This window comes from Pygocentrus nattereri, chromosome 3 (genome assembly GCF_015220715.1).
Source record: "Pygocentrus nattereri isolate fPygNat1 chromosome 3, fPygNat1.pri, whole genome shotgun sequence".
Lineage (NCBI taxonomy): Eukaryota > Metazoa > Chordata > Actinopteri > Characiformes > Serrasalmidae > Pygocentrus > Pygocentrus nattereri.
Window position 1 is genome coordinate 1512331 of NC_051213.1, and position 23796 is coordinate 1536126.

The 23796-nt window shown below is 41.2% G+C and overlaps 1 long non-coding RNA gene and 1 pseudogene across 1 annotated transcript; both read left to right on the plus strand.

Annotated features, from left to right (window-relative positions):
- Positions 1 to 6354: 6354 nt before the first annotated feature.
- Positions 6355 to 19856, plus strand: LOC108416968 (annotated as a pseudogene).
- A 220-nt stretch (positions 19857 to 20076) lies between these two features.
- Positions 20077 to 23791, plus strand: LOC119263086. The gene is made up of 3 exons (XR_005130084.1): positions 20077 to 20164; positions 22988 to 23095; positions 23578 to 23791. It is a non-coding gene; the product is annotated as an uncharacterized LOC119263086 (long non-coding RNA).
- The last annotated feature ends 5 nt before the right edge of the window (positions 23792 to 23796 follow it).

Here is a 23796-nt window from a genome sequence, read left to right on the forward strand (position 1 = left end):
GTAGCACATGTTTACAATTGCACTATTGCACTTTAGCACTCATTTCTGCTGCAGACAATTATGTTCCCGGCAAGGCACAGCACCATCCATCCATACCACTGTAATTTATACATTGCGTTATTTCTTGATTAATATATATGCTTGTATATATACTCTTTTGTATTTTTAATGTTATATCTGGCATTCTTAGCGAGGAGCAAAGTAAGCTTTTCATTGTATATAAGGAAACCTGTTAAAGCCCCATTAAAGCTGAATGATATAAACATGTTTTAGTAACATCTGCTGCCGTCCAGACGACGTCTTTTTCAGGGAAGGTCTTGATTATTTCAGCAAGACGATGTCAAACCACATTCTGCATGCATTAGCAACATAGAAATATTTATTAATACATGAACTCAAGAAAGAGTAAAAGTACTATTAAGGGGGAAAAATGAAGTACAAGAAGAAAAATTGCTACATTTAGAAATAGTGTCGAGGTTTAAAACCTTCTCAAATTCAGCTCTGTAATGATCTGGTCTCTGATCTAAATGTTAGACTATATTCCCACACCATTCAAATGGAAGAAAGAACTCACTCAGAAATTGTAGTGAATACATAAATAATCCAGCTTAAGAGAAACTTGTAAATCAGAACGCTTGTGGAGGAAAACTAAACTGCAGGTACATTATGATATTCTCAGATCTCCATGTTCAGGAACGCTATGAAAACATCCAGACAGGTCTGCATTGCGTCAGTAAATGCGCCTGTAGGATGAACTGTTTGGGAATGAGGTTCAGGTTGAACCAGACTCTCCCGGTGACCACTCATGCAAAACTGCTCTTAGCAGCTGAAGAGACATTTCCATTCATGAAGATGAAAGCTTGGTTTCTTCATAAATATTAAGGTAGAAACTATTTTAAATGCATATATTACGCCCAGTGTACAGAGTATATTCTTCAGCAGTCATGTAGTGATCTTGATCTGATGGTTTTCTGAGGAAGCTGCGGGATAGTTAAGAAACCAGCTTGGTTTATGTAAAAAGAGAATGAATAAGGATCTGCCAATCAGGATAGCGATATATGCAACACTGACATATGCAAATAATATGAAAGAATGAATTATTTCATGAATATGTATTATAACACCATAGACGTCATTATATACACTATACCTCTACAAGTTCTCATCCATGGAACACACCATTCAGCTCTGGCACGAACTAAACTCCCCAGCCCTGCAGCAGCCAAACGTTAACGCACCAGTGGGCTGCTCATGCCATTGTGGCAGAGAGTGCATTTGTGTGTGATGTCACTGTAGCTGACAGTGCATGTGTGTGTGATGTCACTGTGCCTGAGAATGCATGTGTGTGTAATGTCACTGTGCCTGAGAGTGCATGTGTGTGTGGTGTCACTGTGGCTGAGAGTGCATTTGTGTGTGATGTCACTGTGGCTGAGAGTGCATTTGTGTGTGATGTCACTGTGGCTGAGAGTGCATTTGTTTGTGGTGTCACTGTGGCTGAGAGTGCATTTGTGTGTGATGTCACTGTGGCTGAGAGTGCATTTGTGTGTGATGTCACTGTGGCTGAGAGTGCATTTGTTTGTGGTGTCACTGTGGCTGAGAGTGCATTTGTGTGTAATGTCACTGTGGCTGAGAGTGCATTTGTGTGTGATGTCACTGTGGCTGAGAGTGCATTTGTGTGTGGTGTCACTGTGGCTGAGAGTGCATTTGTGTGTGGTGTCACTGTGGCTGAGAGTGCATTTGTGTGTGATGTCACTGTGGCTGAGAGTGCATTTGTGTGTGATGTCACTGTGGCGGAGAGTGCATTTGTGTGTGGTGTCACTGTGGCTGAGAGTGCATTTGTGTGTGATGTCACTGTGGCTGAGAGTGCATTTGTTTGTGGTGTCACTGTGGCTGAGAGTGCATTTGTGTGTGGTGTCACTGTGGCTGAGAGTGCATTTGTGTGTGATGTCACTGTGGCTGAGAGTGCATTTGTTTGTGGTGTCACTGTGGCTGAGAGTGTATTTGCGTGTGGTGTCACTGTGGCTGAGAGTGTATTTGTGTGTGATGTCACTGAGGCTGAGAGTGCATTTGTGTGTGATGTCACTGTGGCTGAGAGTGCATTTGTGTGTGATGTCACTGTGGCTGAGAGTGCATTTGTGTGTGATGTCACTGGCTGAGAGTGCATTTGTGTGTGATGTCACTGTTGCTGAGAGTGCATTTGTTTGTGGTGTCACTGTGGCTGAGAGTGCATTTGTGTGTGGTGTCACTGTGGCTGAGAGTGCAATTGTGTGTGATGTCACTGTGGCTGAGAGTGCATTTGTGTGTGATGTCACTGTGGCTGAGAGTGCATTTGTGTGTGATGTCACTGTGGCTGAGAGTGCATTTGTGTGTGATGTCACTGTGGCTGAGAGTGCATTTGTGTGTGATGTCACTGTGGCTGAGAGTGCATTTGTGTGTGATGTCACTGGCTGAGAGTGCATTCGTTTATTTGGAGTACTAAGCTCTCACTAGCTCACAGTAAATTCTGTCAGATGCCAGCCTTGATCTTCCATGGGGGAGACAGAAGGCTGGCGCCCAGACTGACCCACTGCCACCACTAGAGGGAGGCAGATACCAACCTTCCAATCACAGCCTGCTGGCTGAGCCCTCCTGAAGCAGCTCCTTTGAGTCTCAGTGTTCCGCCTTGCTGTAACCTCATCCCAGGTCTCTGGGTGTGAAAGAGCAGTGAGCCAGGTTTTGAGGGCTGGTTAAGTCGGGATATTTAAGTCAGGTTCAGTCAGATGCTCCAGATTACCCTGAATTGATTAAGGCTGCTCTCCGCTTTCCTCTGGATCCGGCCACAGGCTGGGTGCCACGGTTCTGCCTCGGCCTCTTGCACAAATCTCGTTCATTTACTTTTCTGCTGAAAAATGTGAAAGTACTGTGAAATGTAATGTGCGTTTGTTTGTACTTACAACAAATGTTGAAGTGTCTTGGTAATTTTCTCAGTTTTACCCTAAATCATTCCACAGCAGACTGGAGTTTATACTCCGTACTAACTCACTAAATAAAAGTTAGACTGTTTTAGAACTCACCTACTTTTATATCCAGTCATGATAGCATCACCTGTTCACCTGTTAACATGTGTAAAGTTCCAAAACGGGTGTTTTTGATCAGTCTACAAACTACAAACTGTGGGGCAGTCGTGGGCTGGAGGTCAGGGAACCAGCCCTGTGACCGGAAGGTCGCTGGTTCGATCCCCTCGGCTGACGGTCCATGACTGAAGCACCCTTGAGCAAAACACCTAACCTCCTATTGCTCCCTGGGCGCCATGGATACGGCTGTCCACTGCTCCGGGCAAGTGTTCTCACTGCCCCTTAGTGTGTATGGGGGTGTTTCACTGCACGGACGGGTTAAACGCAGGTCTAATTCCGCACCGTTGGCTGATGGTTCTAAAGTCTAATTAAAGTCTTACACGGCCCCTATCACAACTTTTTTGGCATGTGCTGCAGGCATCAATTTGGTGTTTGTGTATATTTTATAGTTGATAACATAAAATTTTAAAATGTATTTTCTTATGGTGATTTCAATTAAATACAAGCAAAAGAAACGGTTTAAAAAGAACTGCTTTCTGGTTTTATTTGCATTTTACACCACCACTTGGATGTTGCTGCTTAATTTGACACATTCTGGACGTTAGGGCAGCAAATACCCTGTTAGAAATGTGACTTTGGTTCAAATCTGGAGACGGAGAAGGCCATTGGTTTTGAATTCCATCGTAAAACGTTTTTGTGGATTTTGTGTGTTTGGAGTGCTTGTCTTCATGGCCAGGTTTCAGGCTTCTGGCAGAGGCAGACAGATGTGGGCTAAAATCTGCTTGTATGTAGTGGAATTCACTATGCCATTGATTTTCTCAAGAGCTCCTGGACCTCTAGCAGCTAAAAAAACCCCACCACATCGATTCACCATGATGTTTCAGGTATTAAGGGCTTTTCATTGTATGTAATCCCTGTTTGAAGTGATGATTGCGTGCATTACCGAGAGGAAAACATTTGATCTGACCACATCACAAGATTCCATAATAACATTTTACAAAGTTCTGGCACGGAACGTGGATATAAATGTGCAGATAGTGGATTTAGAAATGTGAAAATCCTAACATTCACCTAAACTGTGGTTCTGAAACTTTTAAATTTTCCAATTTTCCCATGTTTTTCCATTTTATTCAGTTTTATTAAAAATGTTCTTTAAGTGTGCCCATATATTTATATTAATACACTATTTTAAAAACAAAAATAACACTTTTGTAATAAGGATTTTGTCACCACTTCTCAGCCTCTGGACTGCATTTCCCAGAATGCCCTGCCAGATCAGGTGACCCCAGACCTCCCTCATGTGACTCCCCAGCACTCCACTTCACCTCATTTGTTCAGGTGACCAGTTTAACACACCCTCAGTTTGTCAGTTCATTGCAACATACTGTCTTTGTCTCACTCCACCTTACAGAGCCTTCCGGGTTGCCTGTCCCTGTAAGAGCTTTACTTTGTTTATTTTTGACCTGTAGCCTGGGCCTTTGGGGATTGAGTGTGTTTCTGGTTTGGATGTTCTCTTCTGGTTTATGGAGTCTGTTTTTTGGATTGCCCCACTGGTTACTGTTTTCTCAGTCTGGCGTTTAATCTTGGACGGTGATAATAAATGGTAAGCAGTTTACCAAAATGCTTTAAGAAAATTTTGAATCATTATATGTATTGATAATTTTATGAATGTTGTTTCCCAGTTTCTTGAGGGATGCCAATTATTCTGGAGCTGACTGTTTAACTAACATGAACTAATAAATCGACAATTGTTACCAAGTGAAAACGCATCCTTTACTGGGATCTTAAATATGGCATTGTGGATGTGTACTTATTTTCACTCAGAAAAACAACAATGTAATTTGACAGGTGTGTGTGCAAACTTTTGCAAGGACTGTATGTTGACAGCATCTTTTGTAACAATGTCCAGAGTAAAATTGGCAGCAGCAATTTATAGCTTGGCTCATCTCCATTCAGTGTTGACTCTATAACAAAACTCCAGTTTGGAGTATTTGGCGTTCTCAGAGTGGAAAGTGCCCCACCTACAGACTCCATAGTCATCCTGGGAGATTTCAGTGCTCATGTTGATGTTATAGGCACAACTGGCAGAGAATAATCTTAACTCCAACCTCTGGATTTTGTCCATTGGTGGAAGGAGCACTTTGAGTAACTCCTAAACTTGACAGACGTGCGAAGGGAAAGTCAGGGCCAGAAGCTTCTAGGGTGTCAGACTCCATTTCCCTGCTGGAGACACTGGGGTAGTTCACAAGTTCCTTGTGGATGAGGTTCACCTGCAAATGCTTAAGGCTCTGGATGTTGTGTGGCTTTCACAGTTAACACGCCTCTGCAATGATGCGTGGACCTCGGGAACATGCACCCTTGGACTGGAAGACTGGTGTGGTGGTCCCTAGTTTTAAGAAATTGGACCGGAGACTGCCACTACTTCAGGCCATCCGATCCCTGTACTTGGTCCAACTTCCTTGATAGGGTGAGGAGCTTAGTCAGAAAAAGGTCCTAGTACAGCTGGGTGAGGTGGTTCAGGTGTCTGATTAGAATACCCCCTGGCTGCCTCCTGTTGGAGGTTTACCAGGCACGGCTGACTGGGATGACACCTCAAGGTTGTCCTAGGACCCACTAGAGGGAATATAGCTACAACAGGGGTGTCCAGTCTTATCTGCAAGGGCCAGTTTGGCTGCAGGTTTTCACTGCAGCAAAGCAGGAGCACACACAATCTGTGGAGTCAGGTGTGCTCTTCTTGTTTGGAATGAAAACCTGCACCCACATCAGCCCTTTGCAGATAATATTGGACATCCCTGATCTACAAGTTGGTCTATGAGTGGCTCAGGATCCCCCAAAATGAGCCGTAGGGATTTGCTGGGTACAGGGTAGTTTGGGATTCCCTGCTTTCCCTATTTCTACTGCGACCCTAGCTGGATCAAGCGGTATAAGAAGCTGAATGAAGATGAATGAGTGAACTTCTAGAATATAAGAGCAGCTCAGCCAGTTTGCAGTGAAGTCCCTTTGGTTGGTGAATAATACGCCTTAGTATATAATGAGCCAAGAGTTTTGAGGGACTAAGAGACTAAGTCATGTAACAGCATCGTTTTATTTGTTTATAGGGTAACATTTTATGTTGCATTGTGTTTACCAATCCAGTCCTTAGGGTCTAGCCAACTGGGCCACACATCAGTTCTATTTCCAACCAGGACTGGGTCAGGAAACACTGTTCTACAATAAGTGACAGCAAGTTTTTATGGATTGTTTACAGACGGCAGCAAGCAGCTTCTCCAGTGTTCATCTATAAAGGTTTGAAGTGTAACATAATGGAGCTTCATAATTCCACCAGTGGAGCAGGAACCTCTGACAAACGGTGAGTAAGATTTTGTCACTTTGCTTTTACTCAGGGGTGTTGAATCTTATTCACGACAGGACGATATGGCTGCAGGTGTCCTTTCCAAATGAGCCAGCGTACACCTGATTCTACTCATTGAATCAGTTAGCCTCAGTACTCAAACAACCGGTCATGTGTGCATCACCTTTGCTGGCTGCAGCCACACCAGCCCTTTACTGATAAGCTTGGATACCCCTGCTCAAATGAAATGAGTTGTAACAAAGAGGCTAAACACTTAACACTTTAATCATGGATGAACTGCTCTCAGGACAAAGCGTGAAGAATCCCCAGTGTCCAGCTGTGTGTCCATGAAGAGCGGCTGGTCTATAACAGAGCCAATCAGCTTTAGCAGTGGAGGAGGAGCTTCTTACTCTGGGTAAATCACACAACACTTCTAAGAATGAAACGTCTAAAATATCTTCCAGAAATCTGTGATACTTATTGTAGGTCACACTGTAAAGGATGAAGGAACTTTCATTTTCAGCAAGTTTCTTTTTAAAAACAAAGACCCCACCTTAAATGACCTTACGAAACATTAATTAATTAGATTAGATTAAGAGACCCTTATTAGTCCCACAACGGGGAAATTTCACCTCCGCATTTAACCCATCCGTGAAGTGAAACACCACGTACACTCTAGTGAGCACACACACACACTAGGGGGCAGTGAGCACACTTGCCCGGAGAGGTGGGCAGCCCAATCCACAGCGCCCAGGAGCAGTTGGGGGTTAGGTGTCTTGCTCAAGGACACCTCAGTCATGGACTTCCGGCTCTGGGGATCGAACCGGTGACCTTCCAGTCATGAGGCTGGTTCCCTAACCTCCAGCCCACGACTGCCCCCAAAATGAATACAGAAAACTTCATTGACATAAACGAAGTGATAAAATGTAAATGGTTGAGTAAGGAAGGTGTTTTATGTGGTTTTTGCGATAGAACAGTTTCTCCAGTGTTCAGCTGTGTGTCTATGACGAGTGACTGGTCCATGGGGAACCCTCCTAGATTAAACAGGCAATCCGTGAGCTCGCACTCAGAGTGAGTCGCTACCGTTCAATGTATTAATAATGGATCACACTTCCTATTGTTCCAAAACTCTGACTTTAAACCTCAGCAAATTGAAAGGACAATCCAGCACATCCCGTCACAGGCTGTGTGGTACTTTCATGTTCAGTCATGTAACGTTTCGTGCCATCTGAAGACACGGGCAGATCAAATATTCTCATCATTTAGAAAAATAAAAATGAACAATTGATGAAATTTTTAACCAATTATTTCTAAACAACATAAGTGAAAAATCACTTTGCTGTGTGATGATGTATATGGGTTTACCCTCCTGGTCAGCATGACTAAAACACCTCTGTAATACACAATAGAAATATAAAAGCATGTAAAACGGTAAGTTACGACTACTCGGCAGTACCTGAATACTGTATGTGCTCAGTTACATTGAGCCATCTAGACACACAGGGCCAGATGGACAAACATGCCAATGCAAAAAGAGCTTTCATTAGGATGCATATGTGCTTGTGGTACATCTAAAATTATCGAACACGCTACACATAGGACCACTCATCAAAGGCACTAACCACTGTGGGAACACATTTTAAAATTTTTCATTTATTTAATTTTCACTTTTATGGAAGAGTGTGTTCTATTTCAAACTAAAATTGACCTTGGGAGACTAAGACGAGCTTTAAAAAGAACTACTGAATCGGACAACTACAAAACAATAAAAAAATCAATGAAAAATATTTACAATATACTTTCAGTTTTGTAATTCAGTGGCAGTTTATTATGGTTATTCCTGTTTATGATGTGTGTGCTTTTGTATTTAATCTCCATCAGGCAGCACTCGACCAAAGCAGCACTGCACACACTCACACATGCATCAGTACAAGTGGCTGGAGACCTTCAACAGCATTTCTATAAATCAGTGGATGATGTCCTACAGAGAGTCATAGAGAGACACAAAACCAGCATGAAGAACAAATATGAGAGTATATTTGAGGGGATCAAAACACAGGACAACAAAACCCTCTTGAACAGTATCTACACACAGCTCTACATCATAGAGGGAGAGAGTGAAGGGGCGGATGAAGAACATGAGGTTTTACAGATGATGAAAACATCCAGGAAACACTTACAAGACACTCCAATCAACTGTGTAGATATCTTTAAACCTCTACAAGGTGCTGAAGGAGAAGTCACGGCTGAAGGTCTTAAGCACAAAGAAACAAAGAAAGGAAGAAAGGAAAGCAATGGACCCAAAGTTCCGAATCTCAGAGCTGTGCTGACTAAAGGCATCGCTGGAATTGGAAAAACTGTCTCTGTGCAGAAGTTCATTCTGGACTGGGCTGAAGGAAAAGCCAATCAGGATGTAGATTTCATGTTTGTGCTTCCGTTCCGGGAGCTGAACCTGATTAAAGATGACCAATATATTCTTCATGAACTTCTGTGTGACTTCCATCCTGAGCTCAAAGATCTGGACCCAGAGATTTATGATCAGCTCAAAGCTGTGTTTATATTTGATGGACTGGATGAAAGCAGAATTCCACTGGACTTTGAACAGTGTGAGAAAATATCTGACATCACCATGACATCATCAGTGGGTGTGTTGATGACCAACCTCATCAAAGGAGAGCTGCTTCCCTCTGACCTCCTCTGGATAACCTCTCGACCAGCAGCCAATCAGATCCTTCCTAGATACATCAACCGTGTGACAGAGATTCAGGGATTCAATGACCCACAGAAGGAGGAGTACTTCAGGAAGAAGATCAGTGACCAAGACCAAGCCAAGAGGATCATCTCACACATTAAGGCAGTGAGGAGCCTCCACGTCATGTGCCACATTCAGTCTTCTGCTGGATCTCAGCCACTGTTCTTCAGAAAATGATCAAACAACATAACACTAAAATCCCTAAAAACTCTGACTGAGATGTACTCGCACTTCCTGATCACTCAGACAACACGAAGAACGAGAAGAATGAGGAGAAAGACGAGAGAGACCCAAAGAACCCTGCTGGAATCCAACAGAACCATTCTTCTGGAATTGGCTGAACTGGCTTTCAAACAGCTAATGAAGGGCAATGTGATGTTCTATGAAGAGGACCTGAGAGAGAGCGGCATTGATGTCACTGAGGCCTCAGTGTATTCTGGGATTTTCACTGAGATCTTTAGGGAGGAACATGTGCTTTATCAGAGGAAGGTCTACTGCTTCGTTCATCTGAGCTTTCAGGAGTTCCTGGCTGCTGTTTATGTGTTTCACTGCTATGAGAGCAAGAACATGGAGATACTGCATTGGTTTAAACCTCAACACAGTGAGTGGTCCGAGAGATTTTCACTGGATGAGCTGCTGATGGGAGCAGTGGATAAAGCCTTAGAGAGTGAGAATGGACACCTGGATTTTTTTCTTCGTTTCCTGATGGGCATCACACTGGAGTCCAATCAGAGACTCCTACAGGGCCTCCTGACCAACACACACAACAGCTCTGAGAAAACTGTAGAGTACATGAAGATGTTAATCAAAGATGAACATGATGACATCTCAACTGAGAGTGCCATCAATCTGTTCCTCTGTCTGTCTGAAATGAATGACCAGTCTCTCTCCCAAGAGATTCAGGAGTATCTAAACTCAGAGAGACACTCAGAGGAGAAGCTCTCACCTGGACAGTGTTCAGCACTAGCCTATATGCTTCTGAGCTCAGAGGAGGTGCTGGATGAGCTGAACCTGAACAGATACAACACATCAGAGGAGGGTTATAGGAGACTGATCCCAGCTGTGAGTGTCTGCAAAAAGGCTATGTGAGTGTTATGTTTACATTAATATAACAAATGTTCATACTGTAATCTTCCATAGAACATAGGTTTAGCATTGAGTGTGGGCTGGTCTGCATCATATAACTCCCAGTCTGAAAACCCATTCTGGCCCCAGCTTTACTTAAAGGAATTATATGATCTTGTGTTTAGTATTGAATAATAATTGCTAATAATAATTGCTAAAATAAAAATCAACATTACTTAATTGGTAGAGATTTCATCAAGGTCCATCTTAAATGTTTGTAAAGGAAACCAAACATGTAAGCATGTTTACTGAGCCCCACTGATGACATCCAATATAAATAAAAATAATGCGTGGCCACACCTTATTAACACGTGGGAACAAGATCCTAATGCATGGTCATGACTTAGTAAGGCATGGGAATGAGATGATTAAGTCGTGGCCAAGACATGGTAAGGTATGGGAACAAGATGACAGATTACTAAGTCGTGGCCATGCATTAGGATCTCATTCCCACGCTTTCCTAAGTTGTGGCCATGACTTATCTCGTTCCCACGCCTTACTAAGTCAAAGCCACACATTATTTTTAATTATATAGGATGTCACCAGTGGGGCTCCGTACATGTTCGAGTGCTCTAGACAGTCTACAGTTCTGGTATAAACCATTAGCAAACTCAGTGTGACGGGTACCCCAACCCTCAATAAATTACATCCTGTTTAGAAATTAATTTAGAAATGGTTTCTAATAAATACTTTAACTTTTTTATTTAAAGTACATTTATTAGCATGTGCTGTTACACTTCTACTTTGGTAAAACGTCCAAGTCTTATTCCAACTTCTAGATTACTGGTCCTTTTACTTAAGTAAGGGACTTGTGTACCTCTGCCACCTCTGATTATGTAGGTTTAGTAAGCTGTCATGAAGGGCTTATGCAGGTTGTCATGTGGCCTTGTGAATGCTGATTTTCAGCAGTGTTAACAAAAAAATCCATAATTCATGTGAGATTATCCCATTCACTGTTTAAATTGAATTATGCGCTGTTTTTCTGTTGACTTATTGTATGTCGATCATTCCTTTGCAGACTAGTTAACTGTTATTTCATCAAGGACTCCTACAAAATTCTCTCCTCTGCTCTACAATCAGCAAACACTCCCTTGAAGGAACTGAATCTCAGCAACAGTGACCTGCAGGATTCAGGAGTGGAGCTGCTCTCTGATGGACTAAGGAGTTCTTACTGTAAACTGGAGACACTCAGGTGAACTTGCTGTAAACACATCGTTAAATGGAATGAATTAAGTTAAAAAGAAATAAAAAACTTAGGAAACTAAATTATTTATTGCCATTCAATGGTTTTGAGATAACAACAAAAATAGAGCAGCACAACAGTTCTGATGCTCAAGTTAAAAAAAAAAAACGAGTTCCCACAGTACTACTGAGAACTGACCAAGTAAAATAGAATGTAACTGAACTCACAAACGCGATCAGTAAAAGCTTAAATAAACCGTTTTTTTTGCATATGATTTACTCTGTACTTATAAATTGAACTTGCAAATTGTGCACCAGATATTATTAGTGAACAATTTTAAAACTTTTTAATAATCATGTTCAGCATGTGGGAGGGTAAAGTCTCTTAATTTTCATCTTTCTACTTTTCATTTTAATCTTCTTGGAGCCAGTGTTTATGTACCATTTAAATATTAAACGTTACAGTGGATTATATCGTGCTGCTGGACTTTACAGGGCCTCGAGTGAGCATAAACACAATCATACAGTTTTATTATAATTATTGCATTTTCAAACTGGGTACTCAACTGTCTGGGTGCATACCCTTTTGGTGCATTTACCTCCAGATGCAAAGACAAAATGGGGCATGAATGCTTAAATTGCATCATGTTTTATATTTACTCTGCTTTTGTAGACTTGCTGGCTGTAATCTCACCATAAACTCCTGTGAAAAACTGGCATTGGCTCTGCAGTCAGGAAACTCTTCCCTGAAAGAACTGGATCTCAGTAACAATGATCTACAGGACTCAGGAGTCGAGCTGCTCTCTGCTGGGCTGAAGAGTTCACACTGTAAACTGGAGACACTCAGGTGAATCTTCTGTTTATTCATTAATGAGCTAAAAATAATAAGCTGTAAAAATGCTTTTCTGGTTTATTTACTTTGGTTTTAGGACTCTTTTGTAATTCTCCTTTACACCTTAGTTTAAAAATACCTAAATAAAAATAACAATAATTTCAATATCACTGTACTGAAACAGACACTACTCAAAAGTGCTATACAACCATAACATAATCTCAAATCAAATACAGTGGAAAAAATATATAACCATACAAAACTATGCAGCTTGTGTGCTGTGATGGTGATTAGGACCCACCTCAGTCAGGGGCATGCTGCGTGAACCACCATGCTGCTTTGGCCAAAAAGCTGTTGTTTTGCTTAGAAACATTGATATTTTAAGGTATACTATTGATTTAAGATCATATAAAGTTTTTTTTTTTGTGAGTTTTCTCTTTTTTTGTTTTCTCCATTATTTTTGATTTTATTTGAATGTTTCTGGATCCTGAACTTTACTTGACTCCACCAACTTCATTATTTTTCATTGTTATGTCATTGTTAACATTCACTGCGTAGAATGTTAGTACCCGTCCCTCAGAAGCTTTATTTTAATAATTAACGTCCTCTAAATTACTTTCAGGTTTAGTAACTTGCTTAGTATCTATTAATTTACTTAACCCACATTGCATCTTTATTATTATAATTATAATATTGTATATAAATATAATTTATTATAAATATTATCAATATATTATTATAAATATTATAAATAAATAATTATAAATAAATATAATTTACCATCCAGAGCAATGGACAGTGTAGAAAAGAGGTGAAGAAGAGGGTGCAGGCAGGATGGAGTGGGTGGAGATGGGTGTCAGGGCTGATGTGTGACAGAAGGATAGCAGCAAGAGTGAAAGGGAAGGTCTACAAGACAGCAGTGCGTCCTGCTATGATGTCTGGTTTGGAGACTGTGGCTCTGTCTAAAAGACAGGAGGCTGAGCTGGAGGTGGCGGAGATGAAGATGCTGAGATTTTAGTTGGGAGTGACCAGGATGGACAAGATTAGAAATGAGCAGATCAGAGGGACAGTGAAGGTGGAGCAGTTTGGAGATAAAGCCAGAGAGGCCAGGTTGAGATGGTTTGGACATGTGTTGAGGAGGAATAGTGGATATATTGGGCAAAGAATGTTGGAGATGGAGCTGCCGGGTAGAAGGAGAAGAGGTAGACCTCAGAGGAGGTTTATGGATGTAGTGAAGGTGGACATGGAGATGGTTGGTGTGAAAGTAGAGGAGGCAGTGGATATGGCAAGATGGAGGCAGATGATCCACTGTGGCGACCCCTAAAGGGAGCAGCCGAAAGAAGAAGAAGAAGATTGTAAACACACAAAATAGACAGACTACAGGTGGTTGACAAACTCGAAAGAAAAACACATTGTTGACCTTAATAGTACATCAGCTTGGAAAAGACTTTTGCTGATATCAAGTTTTACACAAGCAGTATGTTAATTAGGGTCTCAGGGCCAGATGTACAGACAAGCGTAGCTGCAACACATTGAGTGCAGTATGTAGTGACAATGGGTCTGAATTTATCAATTGATCTATTAACACTTCAGCTTAGCACACAAACAGCAAACAACCCCGCCCACCAACCAACACTCATAAGGTGCAAGATTTAAAGACACTGTAAATGAATGGAGCTGTTACCAATACACATTCAGTCAGAATCATTTTAAATGTGATTAGAATACTGCATAAGTCATTTCTATAAATAAACAAATGTTAAAATAGCAATAATAATAATAATAATACACTGGCTGTTCAGTTTCAGATATAGATTTCTTACATGGACATAAAGTGATGTTTCAATAAATGTACCTATTGTGTCAGTTCATTAACAGTTAATTACTTGATTTAAAGTTAAGCATTATTCAATTTTGTAATAGAGATGTGCAGGTTACTTATAAAGAATCTTGGTAAGATTTTGTTGTTGTTGGTAATCATCCATTGAAACATGTGCGAGAGTCTCGTGCCTCCACTCTAGGCTGTATCTGCTCTTAGCAACACATCTTCTGAGACTCAAAATGCAGAATGCAAATTTATGCCTAATTTTAAAAGGTAATGAAAAGTCTGTCCAAAATCAGCTGTTGCTCAAACTTTAATAAATCATGTGGAATATGTAATTGGACATCCAACATCTACAATGTTGTATTAGATTGTAAGAGTTTTTTTTGGAAGGATCTACTGTAAAAAGCATCTCCCTTTTCAGGCTCACTATCTGTAATCTTGGGGAAGAAGCTTGTAGGAGTGTGGAATCAGCTTTACAACTAGAACATTCCTCCCTGAAAGAACTGGACCTTAGTAACAATGACCTACAGGATTCAGGGGTGGAGCTGCTCTCTGTTGGACTGAACGGTTCACACTGTAAACTGGAGATACTCAGGTGAGCTTTCTGAAAATTACACGATGTGAACTGTCAATCAATACAATTCTGAGATAAAGGAATTAATGAATTCATCTTGAATATATGACTAATACATGTATATAATATAAGCATGAAATGCTATTATCAAGCAGCTACATCTTTACACTGCTGCACTGGGTCGGTATGACCAACAGGTCAAAACCAGCTCTAAACAAAGTGACCGCTGGGCCCTGATTGGTGCTCTGGCTTTGCGCTTCTTTCGTTTTGACATGTTACGTTTTTATACACACAGAAACCAAAAGGAACGACAGATTTCTCAAAATGTAGGAGGAAAAAGTCGGATATTAGACTCGAACGGAGAAACTTCAGTACAGATACACCAAAAATACTAAAGTACAGAAACTAATTACATTTACTCAGTTACTCAGTTACTTAGTTACTTAGTTACTCAGTTACTCAGTTACTGTCCACTGCTGAGTATGCACTGTATATATATATATATATATATATATATATATATATATATATATATATATATATATATATATATATATACATATACATATACATTAGGATCTAACAGTCTAACTTAAATTCATTGACCTCCTACATTACTGATTTCTCTAACAATGACCAATATCACAGGAATAACAATCACAGCAAGATATGACCTCTGTAGATATAACACCAGCATAGCCAGACTGTATATCTGTAGGCTTTTGCACGATTCCCAGTAATGCCATAAGATACCCATTCAGTTGATCAAGCTATTCATAGCCAGTAGTCCAAGAAAAGATGGCCTTACGTCAGAATGATGCTAGCCAACGGAACAAAATTGGCATTTATTATTGTCCATCAAGCATATTGAAGTGGGAGTTTAGAAACATGTGATGGTTATTTTGACACATGTCACCTTGGGAGTGAGAACCAAGATATAAACACAACATCTAAGCTGCTTATCCTTCTGGGTCAGGCAGAGTGCTGGAGCCTATTCCAGTGGTCACTGGGTGGAAGGCAGGTATCACTCTGGACAGGTCATTAGTGCATCACAGGACAGACACTCAGACATATGCAGTCAAACACACTCATACCAAGGGGCAGTTTAGTATCTCTAGCTGGCCTGACTGCATGTCTTTGGACAGCAGGAAGAAACGGAGCACCTGGAGGAAACCCACGCAGACACGGGGAGAACATACAAAGAGTAGGAAAATCAAACCCAGGCCCTTCTTGCTGTAAGGCAACAGCACTACCCACTGTGCCACCTTGCCACCCAGATCTGAGACAGTATGTGGAAAATGGTCATGACTAAACTAAGAAGGAAAATGGATTAAAGAACAATTAGATTTTGTGGGCCTGTGGGTTCATGTCTTTTTCATTCTTTCTGCAGATTGTCTGGTTGTATGGTGAGAGATGAAGGCTGTTTCTGTCTAGCTTTAGCTCTGAAATCAAGTCCCTCCCACTTGAAAGAGTTAGATCTAACCTATAATTACTCAGGAGAGTCTGGAGTGAAGTTGCTGTCTGATCTACTGGAGGATCCACGCTGCTCATTGCATACACTCAGGTATGTATAACTCTGTGTTTGTGTGTGTCATAATTTCATACATACTACCATAAGCATCTGAATTTATGTGCTGTAATTTGATTGTACTGATATGTGATTACATTTCTGGTGTATATGTGATTGACATTATTGTGGGCTGGCAAGGTTTGTTAGTGCGGAGGGCCAGGTGGGGAGGGCCAGACTTTTGCATAATTTGTCGATTTTCTTGCTCAAGCACACTTGATTTGCTTGGTATGTTAGATGGAAATAATCAAAATATGCCAGACCCTCTCCCCAGTTCAATATGCCAGTTCTCCACCCTTGTTCTTAAATGAAGCAAAGTCTTCTCTTAGCTTTAATTAGTTCAGAAGTCTTTATCATCAGATAACAGTAGGGCCAGTTCTATGAAGGTCCTTCTGGGCTCAGTGTTGCATACTTACTCACAGAACCTATTTTTTTTTTTTATAGTTGGTGGGTTGTAGCATTTTCTGCATTGGATGTTAGTGTAGACTAAGTCCAGAGTGTTCAAGTTAACAGAACGATAAGCTTTAGTTAGAATTGAAGGTTTGTGTGTCTGAAATCTCAACTGTAAAAAATTTATAGACCACCGACAAAAGCCAAACTTGTTCTGACACAAGTCAGAGTGTGGCCAAAAGAAGAAAGCTCAGCACTGCAGGATTGCTGCCATTACAGATTAAAGTGTATTTAAAGAGGGTGCCAGTTATAGTTGTGACCAACTTAGATGAGTATGCAACATTTATATCAGTCTACATGAGCAAGTGTATACTGTATATTGTGTTATTATCTCTAAGCCCTCCACCCAGTGAGTGAAGCAGATGCCAAGGCTGACCTAACGTGTCTATAGTCTGCTTTAAAACCCATGATGCCACATTAAGGTATGGTGAAAAGCAGCCCTCAGGTAATCTAGAGCTGACCTGTCCCACACCATAGAGTGGAAAAGTGGACTTTTGCACAAAAAAATAGCCATTGTAATGTCCATAGCCATTGTAATGTCCCATCCTCCTGCTAGGTCACCCCTGGCCACCAGAGGGAGAAAGAAAACTGAATCAGACTGATTAGGTCTGACTGTTGACAGCTGTACACTACCCTATTTAATTAGAACTCACACGCAGCTCTATGCTCTATCTTGAGTTCACGCTGCCATGTGCAAGGCAAGAGGAAGATTACAAAGGAAGTATTAAAAAAGCAGTAAAGAAAAAAAGCTCTTTTTCTTTTTTTTTTCTGTTAACCATTATAAGATATGATAAATTATATACAGAATATGTACCATTGAACCAGGACTTTGTTTCTCATCTGACAGTAGTACTCTAGAATTGAATGCTTGTTCTTAGCAGCTTGGTTACTTAAGTCCGTTCCTTGGCTCCTTGTAGCAGTCTGGATGAGGTCTGTGACTGGATGTGGGTTCCACACCTTTGTCTCCTCTGTCCCCATCTACATAATTTGTTCTGAATCTTCTTTGTGTACCCATATTTGTTTATATCGCTGGCTCACAGATGAGGGCCAACGTCCTGTTAGCCATCTTCAGGGAGGTTTGCACCTCTGCCTTGTTGCATGCTGATTTATTTTATCATTTCTACTGATCTGAGTTTTTTTTTTCAAAGTTAAGTGTAAGATATGATTCAATCCAATAATTTTAGGCAGTGTACTTCTATTCTAAGCCTCAGTAAATTATATGATGAAAAAACTTCAGCTTGTTCTACTCTGTATTTTCTTATTTGTAAAGCACCTTAAATGATAGCAGTTAGAAAGATGCTATATAAATAAACTTGTCTTGCCTTGTTTTATGGTTGTCCTGATTACTCAATTGTTGTAATCAATGACACTATTACTTTTCTATCTGAATGTTTTGTTATTTCAATAAGTGTGTGTGTGTGTGTGTGTGTGTGTGTGTTTAGGGTGGAGTATGGAGGGAAGATCAGGATGAACTCAGGACTAAAGAAATGTAAGTTCACTATGTTCAGTGTAATGGACACACACATTTCTACATGTATTCAAAGGCAATGATGCTTGAAACAAAACTATCTGAGAAAACAAATTTCTGAGAATCATTTCTCCATTCTTCTCACCATTTCTCTTTCTCTGTCTCTCTTTCTCACACACACACACACACACACACAATGACACACTTTGAGACTTCTATAGAGAGGGATCCAAGTAACCACGGTGGAATTGTCAAGTGTAGCAAGAAGACGAGACCCTCTAATCCCCTCTGATTTTGTTCGTGTGCAGATGCCTGTGAACTCACTCTGGATCCAGACACGGCTCACAGACGTCTCTCTCTGTCTGAGGAGAACAGAAAGGTGGAGAATGAGAAAGAGGTTCAGATGTACCTGGAACATCCAGACAGATTTGAACACCATCCACAGATTCTGTGCAGAGAAAGTCTGACTGGACGGCACTACTGGGAGGTGGAGTGGAGTGTTGAAGCTGATATAACAGTGACATACAGAGGTATCCAGAGGAGAGGGAAGAGTGACGACTGTGCATTTGGACAGAATAAACAGTCTTGGAGTCTGTACTGCTCTGATTTTGGCTACTCCGTTTGGCACAGTTGTAAACAACACACTGTACGTGCTCCCCGTTCCCGCTCCCACAGAGTGGGAGTGTATCTGGACTCGCCGGCTGTTTACACTTTTTGTGCATTTTTTAAATTTTTTTATTTATTTACCATAATCATTACAAGGCCCAACATAATTTGCTTAACATAATTGAGCATTACTCTTAATTGCATGTTTTATTTTCTCAAATGTGACCCGAAAGAAAGATTTGTTTTTGTTTATTTGTTTAAAAGCGTTACGTTTTGTTATAGCTATTTGAGTGGATGAGTATCAGAGTGTATTACTTCCCCTTTTTCACTGTTAACTGGATGTGAAACTCCTGTGAGCGCAGGATGAACATAAAAATAGGTTAAGCGCAGTTTCTAATTTCATCTAAGATCTAGTGAGAGAGGCTGCTGCCTCAGAGGGATATTTGCATAGCATACAGTAGCATACAGATTGGAGGACGTATTCGGCAGACTGCACCAGCTCATGCTGCTTTCAAAAGATATTCCTTCCACATTTTAGCTTGTGTTCATTATAATTATGTCAATGCCATGAAAATGAATGTTCGTTAATGCTGTAGTTCCATGAGCTTAAAGGCTCGAGGTTATGCAACAGTGCAGTTTGTGTGATATATAAGCTTTTTAAACGTCCAAATATTTATGGACTTGTAAATAAGGATTAGTCAGTAAGTTACTTACTTGCCTAAAACAGCCACACGCAGAAACCTTTCCTACAAGGCGTCAGAAGGCTGGTGAATCATCTGCGAGGGAAGTTTGGGTGAACCTAAATGATCTGAGGTAAACCGAAAGTAAAGTGGAGCAGGCGGAGCTGTAGGAGCAGACGGAGCTGTAGGAGCAGGCGGAGCTGTAGGAGCAGGCGGAGCTGTAGGAGCAGAGAAGATCACTCAGACCAGCGTGTAGGACCTAACATGGGAAGACCATAACATCATTTTGGAATATTCGAATGGACATTAAGGCAAGAACACGTGTCTGTGTTCACCAGCAAAGCTGGCCTTATCTAAACTCAGAGGTGGATTAAACTCCTAGTCATTTCCAGACGGCCGACGAGGGACCACAACCAGGCAAGCATGGGAATTTAATGTGGTTTAACTGCTTTCATTGTACATATAATATACATGTAATATCACTGGGCTGGTTGGCTGAGCTTCCTACCCAAGACTGTGAACAGGGCTGGGTCTAAAAGTACAGGCAGTAAAGGGCAGTACCGCTGTTTGTCCAGTAGACCAAGCAGGAGGACAGCACTGATATCATGGATGTATTTTTTGGTTGAACTGTTCACAGAGTGCCTGTGTGGGTTTGAAGATTAAAGCTCCATGATGGATCCTCATAGTTCCAGCAGTGGAGGAGGAACCTCTGACCCAAAGTGAGTAACGTTATATCACAATTCATCTCCATTAATCCGTTGTTGTTGTTGCCGAAATGACATGGCAAAGTGTGTGCAGTGTGGAATAAGGATGGTGGGATCCATGGCTAAACATCGATACTTTCGATCCGGCGATGATTTCTTCATTTATTTTGGAAGGATGTGTCGGGACCAAAGAGCTCCCCATTCATTAAAGTTCATTCAAAGTTTGACTTTTAATTTCATCTGTTTTCTAATATGAAAAGAGTGGCAAGTTAAAAGAATTGGAAAAGCGTTTTGCAAAAGTTAAAGAAAACTGAAAAGTCAATCTTTGCAAAAAAGTCAAAGTCAGATGAAACACCAAACTCCGGCCGCAGGTTCGGCTCTAAGGAGAGAAAAGCCGTCTTTATTAGTTCCAATGTGACAAGTTGGCGCCCGAAAGCCAAAATATACAGACAATACAGACACATTACGTCTTATACCCAAAGATGAGCGACCTCTTCACCCCTCCCGGGGGTGAGATCATCGCTCCGCCCATTTTTTAAATCACCTTGGATACCAGTAGAACTGTTTTTCTAGCTTTTTTTTAGGAACCCTTATTTCTCACCCAGCTCAAGATGTTTTTAATGAATGTTCTCTGCCTTGTTTTGTCAGGCCTCCCTGTCCTCCCTCTCCTCCCTGTCCTCCCTGTCCTCCCTGTGTCCATTGTTTGAAACACTTTCTTATTAATTTGGCTCAAAGACCGGTTCTTACCAACCCTTATCAGCTAGCCTTCCCATTCCCACCTAACTTCTACTGTAAAGGCAGTGTTCCTCTCTCTTTCTGACCTTCGAGGTGTCTCCCTACAAATTCTCCTTTCATTGTGTCTAGAGTGGAGTTCACGTTATCCCATATATGGAAATATTGGGTCTGCTTTTTCTAGTCCCTGTCTGCCCGCCTCAGTTAAATGCGTATAGGCCTGTCTGTCTCAGTTTAGTGTTTATAACTCTAATAATTTCTATTTAGTCTACCACATCCAACGTCTGTTGCCGCATCAGTATTTGTCATTTTTAAATATTTGCTATATTTATTTATCTACCAATATTTGTCCTGATTTCTTTTCATCTGCCCTCAGTCTGTACACAGAAAATCACACATGCCAAGCGTGCTGGTTTGCAGAGTTTTAAAGAGGCTGCCAGTCTAACGACACCAACTCAGTGCGCAGCAGCTTTAGCTCACATGTACCAACACTCAACTCTTTAACAACCTCATAATTCAGAGGATCCAGTGATATCCGAAGAATAAGAATGTTCATAGGACAGAAGTTTCAGCTTTGGAACATTTTGATTATCACATTATCACTCCCAGAGAAATTCCTTTTAGACCTGGAGTGCCTCATACGAGCATGAGAGCACGGAGCCGACTACAAAATGACGACACGGTTACAGCGGCCTGTGGTAAAACAAGGAACACGGTTTGGAATTACTTCACTCCCGTAAACACGGCAAAATGTGCTGAGTGTCGAAAGTTAAATCCGGTGGCAATACCACAAACCTGATTAGACACCCGAAACTTCGCCACACAGCAGAGCATGACCGGCTGCAGCCCAGACCGTTAGAAAAGAGTGAGGTACCACAGAAAGTCTCCCCAGCTGGAGCCAGAGTGAAGCAGAGCCCCTCCAACGAAGCTTTTGAGAAGGGCAGGCAGTGTCCAGGTACTAATGTCAGCAACATTAGGTTTATATTAGGTTAATTTGAGATTACATTACTTTGGTAATATGTTTATCTTGTTTTTAAGTGACAAAGAAAGAAAAATAAAGCCCAGTTGGCTTCTTATTGTCTGGCGTTTTATCTAAATTTCCTGTTCCACCTTAAATGGTGCAGCAGTTACATTAATTTAAGGTGGAATGGAAATTAGACGAAAAAGCTGGTGAATAAGAAGCCAGTTTAAACTTCATGTACTTGATGTGTGTGAGCCACATGCACTATCAGTTCTGCTATAAAAACCAAAAGAAAGAAGCGGACCACTGTGTGCAAGTTAGAGGATTAGTGTTAGAGCATTTACCACATAATAACACAGATGTTTCACAGACCTACTCCAGATCACACTCTGCCAGAAATAGCTAGAATAAGCTGTTCCTCACCTGTCACACAGAAACAGAGCAACCTGCTCGTATCATGCCTATCAACTCTTCATGAAGCTCAAGTCAACTTTTTTTTTTCGCCAGCTGCTTGTTCGAATTTTACCATTCAGAGTACAACTGCTATTATTATAATAATCCTAATAATTAGGATATTTTGATATCTTATATCAGCTCATCAGGGGGTCAGCAGTTAAACTGACTCTGTACTGAATGGCCTGAGTTTTTAGAGCTTTTCCAGTCAAACTGTGTACAGAACCGTTTCACACTCTATCCGTTCAGACTCTGTACCACTATGCAGTTTTAAAGTAAATGATAGCCAAATTCAATAGTTCAATCATATTTGATTATACTTTAATAAAAATTATACCGTAAATGTTTATTAAACACAGTTCAGGGTGCCATCCACATACTAAAATACAGTGATTTTACTGCAGGGTTATACTATCTGGCAGCCAAATATGTCTAATCTAAATTGGATTGTTTATACTTGCACATCTGTCAATTGTCCGGCCATTTCCACAGCCCCTCCTCCCTCTTGTAACCCATGCTGAACCAGCTAAACCACATCCTCACTCGCCGCAGAATTGTAATGTCCACTGTTGGTTGTATTATCTAGAAAATGACAAACATCTGATCAGCCCATACTCAGCATTAAATGATTAAAGGCTAAGGATCAGCAGGGGGATAGTACCATCAGTGCTAATCATGATGACTGCTCTCAGGGTAAAGCGTGCAGGATCTCCAGAACCCAGCAGTTCGTCCGTGAAGAGGCGTTGGTCAATGTCTGAGCCGGACAGCTTCAGCAGTGACGGAGGAGCCTCTGACCCAGGGTAAATCACACCATGCAGCATTGTTTATCAAACCTTAGGGACCCCTAGACATTTCCCTAACCCAGCATGTAGCACATAGGGATAGGCCATAAATATCTGGGGGTACCTGAGGACCTGTTTGAGAACTACTGCCGTATACACATCAACAGTAATCTGTGGTTCCAAGAAAAAGACAAAGAGATTCAGACACGTTCTCCCAAATCCTCTTTCTCAATGCCTTTCTGTTTATCTGCTCTGTCGGGCTGGACATGAACTCGTCATCAAGTGCATGTAAACAGAGAAGACCTTTTACCCGTTATACACACATAGAAAATAGTGCCTATTGTTTCATAATATATTCACTATAATTTCTCTTTTTTCACTTTAAAATCTTTTTTATTTCTAAAAAAGAATAGAAACGTTGAATATTGGCTTTGAAAGAGTAAAAATGTAAAGAGTTGAGTAAGAAAGGTGTTGGTTTGTATTGTATGTGATGTTTCCAGATTGCAGACTGAGAGAGCAGGTTCTCCAATGTCCAGTTCTGTGTCTATGAAGAGTGACCAGTCCATGGAGGTCCTGTTTTAGTTCAGCAGAGGGGCAGAAGAACCCAGCTCTGTGTCTATGAAGAGTGACCAGTCCATGGGGGTCCCGTTTCAGTTCTGCAGAGGGGCAGAAGAGCCCAGCTCTGTGTCTATGAAGAGTGACCAGTCCATGGGGGTCCC